This window comes from Balaenoptera acutorostrata, chromosome 15 (genome assembly GCF_949987535.1).
Source record: "Balaenoptera acutorostrata chromosome 15, mBalAcu1.1, whole genome shotgun sequence".
NCBI lineage: Eukaryota > Metazoa > Chordata > Mammalia > Artiodactyla > Balaenopteridae > Balaenoptera > Balaenoptera acutorostrata.
In genome coordinates this window covers 64,780,870-64,786,869 of record NC_080078.1, presented here as the reverse complement: position 1 = coordinate 64,786,869, position 6,000 = coordinate 64,780,870, and positions in this window count along the sequence as shown.

Here is a 6,000-nt window from a genome sequence, read left to right as displayed (position 1 = left end):
ATGCACAGAAATCTCTTGCATTCCTATACACTAATGATGAAAAATCTGAAAGAGAAATTATGGAAACACTCCCATTTACCATTGCAACAAAAAGAATAAAATACCTAGGAATAAACCTACCTAGGGAGACAAAAGACCTGTATGCAGAAAACTATAAGACACTGATGAAAGAAATTAAAGATGATACCAACAGATGGAGAGATATACCATGTTCTTGGATTGGAAGAATCAACATTGTGAAAATGAGTATACTACCCAAAGCAATCTACAGATTCAATGCAATCCCTATCAAATTACCAATGGCATTTTTTACGGAGCTAGAACAAATCATCTTAAAATTTGTATGGAGACACAAAAGACCCCGAATAGCCAAAGCAGTCTTGAGGCAAAAAAATGGAGCTGGACGAATCAGACTCCCTGACTTCACACTATACTACAAAGCTACAGTAATCAAGACAATATGGTACTGGCACAAAAACAGAAACATAGATCAATGGAACAAGATAGAAAGCCCAGAGATTAACCCACGCACCTATGGTCAACTAATCTATGACAAAGGAGGCAAAGATATACAATGGAGAAAAGACAGTCTCTTCAATAAGTGGTGCTGGGAAAACTGGACAGCTACATGTAAAAGAATGAAATTAGAATACTCCCTAACACCATATACAAAAATAAACTCAAAATGGATTAGAGACCTAAAAAAAAAAAAAAAAAAAAGAACTCAGAGGATAGCAATGCTCTAGTATTCCACCTTATTTCTCTCATTTTGGGAGAAGGCAGCAACTGTGACACCCCAAATTCAATGCGATACTTAAAAAAATGGCTTAAATAGTTAGGGTTTTATTCTTCTGAAATATCTAGGGTTGTTATTTTCTAGTATTCTTCCAGGATTTATCTATAAAGAAAATTCATAATGTCATTTTATATCATAGGTCTGGATAGACACAAGATTTTCTTTCTCTCTTTCCTTCTCTCTCTCTCTTTCTATCTTTGATATTTTTAATGTTTATCAAGGTAATACATGTAAATACTTTAAGTCTTGTGGTTTAAAAAAAGTCATGTGGAACTACAAGGCTCACAACAAAACACAGCAGGAGTATATTTTAACACACACACAGACTTAAAAAAAAAAAAGTGGTGGCCTCCGCAAAGCCTGAGATACCCTCCCAGACTCTTTCACTGGCTTTTTTTCTTTTCATATTTACTAACATTTTCCTAAATTAAATATTTTTACTGCTTTCTTTTTTGATTTGTAAATTTTAAACAGTACCTGATATAAAAGATAAAGATCCAACACTTTATGCTTTCCCTCCCTTCAGCCTCACAATATTGTTATATCACATTTAAATTAAATCAATGTTTCATATTAACCTTACTATGACTCTATAAGTGTGGTTTACTTCTGGATCAATTAATTGTATTATGATTACATTTCCTTTCTTATGTAACTTTTTGTTTGTCTTGCAATTAATAATTGCCTCAGTTTGTTTGCCAAATTTTCTGTATCATTATCACTAACTGTTCCAGACTAACAGAAATGTAAAAATGCCTTAACTATTTTTGGCACACCCAAACATGTCGTATACTCTAACAGTTTTACTGGAAATACTCCCCTGGGGCACTCCTTCCCCTTTAGTCTGGACTATCCCTCACAAGGTCTGCTGTACAGCTATCACCTTGGGACTTCCTTTTACCCTTCTTAGGTTGATCCCCTCTTTCCTAAAACCTCTACCTTTGTCGTTCTTGTTTCAGTAGAGCACATCCTCCAGTAGTGTCCCAGGAAAAGTTTGGGGGTTAGTAAATTTTTTTGATCCGTGCATCTTTAGTTGTGCCTCACACTTGAGTGATAACATGACTTAGTATAGAATTCTAGGTTGAAAATAATTTTCTCTCAGAATTTTGAAAGCACTGTTTCATCATCTTCTAACCACCAGTGTCAATGTTAAGAAATATGCTATTCTTATTACCTACTCTTTTATGAATAATCCATTCCCCTTCCCTCCTCCCTCTTCACCTCCTATCAACAAGATTTTTGGATCTTCTCTTCATCCCTTGTCTTTAGAAATTTCATGATAATGTCCCATAGTTCTCTTGGTTTTGATTTTTTTCCCTTCATTATGCTGGGCACTCAGCAGGCTCTGTCAATCTGGAAACTCGTGTCCTTCAGTTATCAGAGATCTTGTAATTTCTTTGATAATTTTCTTCCCTTCATTTCTTCTCCATTTCTAAAACTGTAGTTAGCCTAACATTGGACCTAATGGATTCATTCTCCAATTATCTTTTCTCTCTTTTTTTTTTAAAGTGGTAATGTATATGAAAATGATTTAAAGTTTTTTTTTTAATTAATTATTTATTTATTTATGGCTGTGTTGGGTCTTCGTTTCTGTGCGAGGGCTTTCTCTAGTTGCGGCAAGTGGGGGCCACTCTTCAACGCGGTGCGCAGGCCTCTCACTATCGTGGCCTCTCTTGTTGCGGAGCACAGGCTCCAGACGCGCAGACTCAGTAATTGTGGCTCATGGGCCTAGTTGCTCCGCAGCATGTGGGATCTTCCGAGACCAGGGCTCGAACCCGTGTCCCCTGCATTGGCAGGCAGATTCTCAACCACTGCGCCACCAGGGAAGCCCATATCTTTTCTCTTTTATTTTCAGGTCTGTCTTTTTGTTCTATTTTTCAGGGAGATTTCCTCAATTTTATACATTAATACTTCTATTATTTGTTTTTGCTATTAAAAAAATTTCCCAGAGCTATTATTCTGATTGCTCCTTTTTTTTGGAGCAACTTGTCTTTGCTTTATGGATGCACTATTTTATACTATCAGAGGCAGAGGATGCTTATTGTTTTCAAAAAAATATTCTTCTGCTCTCTATATTGCCTCTGTTTTCCATTTCTATTTGATGCTGTCTTTCTTGGTGAAGGTTTATCTCAACTATCTGGTGATCCTTTGCTGTCCCTTCATATTTAAGAGTGAGTCATTACAAAGGTATTTGGAAGGTCTATGTTAGGTGGAAGAGTTTGTCAGTTGGTGGGTTTCATCACAGGTTGATAAAGTGGGGACCTATTTGTTTTGCTGGGAGACCCTCAAGTATCATTATCTATAGATATTTCTTCTGGGGTTATCCAATTTTAAGTTTCTCCCAAAATTAATCCTCTGCTCTCCTGCCTCGAGAATATAAGCCTTGCTGTCAGCATCCTTGGAGTGAAGTAGAGCAAGAAGGCTGGGCGAGTTTCATCACTCAGCATGTAGATATTCATCTGATCTCTGTTTTCAGTGTGGTATCCTCCTACCCCAGCCTCCTCAGCTATGACCTTTAGCTGTACCTGGTACCTCAGTCTGGAGCTTCTCTGATTCAATTTTTCACAGAATAAACCAGGGAGATAGAGGCATAGTTGCCTAACTGAGCAGGATGAGGAAGGAGCCTGGTAGTTTAACTTCTTATATAGACTTTCAGCCAATCTCCCTCTTTTTGGCCCCTCACATATCTCTGCTGCTATAGTATCTGCTCCTTTCAATTCCTGATGTTTTAGTGTTCTGCAACATGAACCTGCTTGCCTCTCATTAGTATACCCCTCCCCAGTATTTGGAATTCAATTTTCTCGGCTCAACTTTCCATCTTCCAAAATGTTGCTGATATCCTTCATCTGCTGTTATCTTTCTTATTCCCTTTGTCCTTGTGGACTGATAACATTAAAAATATTAACTCAATGTCATCTTAGTGAATGGGGGAGAGAATAAGGATGAAGATGTGTTTAATTTGTCCATGTATACTGAGAACTGAAGGACTTTCAAGATGCTCACTCTTTCACTCCCATAAAAAAATGTCAGAACCAGAAAATTCAGAGATAAAATTCTGCTCTCATGAGGCTGATGTGGAAAACACATGGGTCTGAGAATTGCAGTACCTATTTTCAAGTCCTGCTATTATTATTTATTGGCTGGTTGATGTTGGTGTTAGGTAAGTTAAATTTTCTATCTGTTTCATCATCTGTAAAGTGGTGATAATTGTCCTTACCACAGTCTATCTTACTTGTAATGACTAAGGTAAGATAATTGATATAAATGTATGAATATATATCAAATATATAACATTTACCATTAACTCTATTACCAAGAGGCATAGTCAAATATATTTTGAGAAGCAGTGTAACAGTAGAAAGAGTATGGGCTTCAGAGTCACACAGACCTGCACTTGATTGTATCTCTGTCATTCATTGTGTGATCCTGGGCAAGTGACAACCTCTCAGCTTTGTTTGCCCCGTTTATAAAACGAGTATGATGTTATTAACCTGACAACGCTGTTGTGAGGACTAAATGAGATAATGCATGTAACACATCTGTTATAGGGCCTAACACTTATTAGGTACTCAGCAGATGTTCATTCTTCCTCTTATCCCCTTAATTTGGGACCAGCTTTATTATGTTCACATGAGAATCCTAAACTTGTATTTCCTCAATTAATGCTAAACCATATTAGTAATTAGGATCTTAGGTCATCAATAGCCCTCATAAAGGCTTTTTATTTGCTGTTTTCCCAGGACCAAATTATAAGGTGAGCAGCCCAAGTTGAAAGAGTTCAGCGTATATATCCTTTGAAGTGGTAACAGGTTATTGCTAAGACATCTTTAGGAATATTTTGTTATGAAATAAGACATAAAATTTGTAATGAATATTAAAGGAGATCAGGGACACTGGAATACTGGAACTACTACTCAAAAAAATTATCTTAAGAGTTATTCATTTTTTGGTTTTTTTTTCTCTCTGATCCTTACATAAACCCAGAAGCTGGGAATGTTTTATTATCCTGTTTAAAGATGAAGAAATCAAGGCATGAGTGAAAAAGTGACTTGCTCAAGATTCATTAGTCATCAAGGAACAAGGAACTCCAACCTTGGTCTTTTGACTCCCTATTCAGTGGTCTTTTGAAAAAAAAATTCTGGTTAAATACACATAACATAAAATTTACCATCTTAACCATTTTTGTGTGCAACTAAGTACATTCACCACGTTGTGCAACCAGTCTCCAGAACACCTTTTATCCTGCAAAACTAAAACTCTATACCCATTAAACAACAATTCTCCATTCTCCCTCATCCCCCAGACTCTGGCAACCACCATTCTACTTTCTGTTTCTATGAATCTGACAACCCTAAGCACTTCATATAAATGGGATCATACAGTATTTACCTTTTTGTGACTGGCTTATTTCACTTAACATAATGTCCTCAAGTTTCATCCATGTTATAGCGTGTCAGAATTTCCTTCTTTTTAAGGCTGAATAACATTCCATTACATGTATATACCACATTTTGTTTATCCATTCATCTATCAGTGGACATTCGGGTTGCTTGCACCTATTGGCTATTGTGAATAATGCTGCTATACATATAGGTATACAAATATCTCTTTGAGACTCTGCTTTCAATTTTTTTCGATATATACCCAGAACTGGAATTGCTGTATCATATGGTAATACTATTTTTAATTTCTTGAGGAACCACCATATTGTTTTTGGGAACAGCCATACACAGTGGCTGCACTATTTTACATTCCAACCAACAGTACACAAGGGTTCCAATTTCTCCACATCCTTGTTAACACTTGTCATTTTCTTTCTTTTTTTTTTTTCCTAATAGCCATCCAATTGGTGTGAGGTGGTATCTCATTGTGGTTTTCTTAAGAGTTTTGAAGTCTTCTGTAGAGAAGCCAAGACACTAAGTAACCCTGTAAATCACAACACAATTTACATCAAGATCCTACTAGATTTAACACACTGTAGGAGGCAACAGTACACATAGTCATTGCCTTCAAGGATTTTATAATCTAGCTGGAAAGAAAGGACATATGCACTTAAAAATAAATAATAGGACTTCCCTGGTGGCACAGTGGTTAAGAATCTGCCTGCCAATGCAGGGGACACGGGTTCGAGCCCTGGTCCAGGAAGATCCCATATGCAGCGGAGCAACTAAGCCTGTGCACCACAACTACTGAGCCTGCGCTCT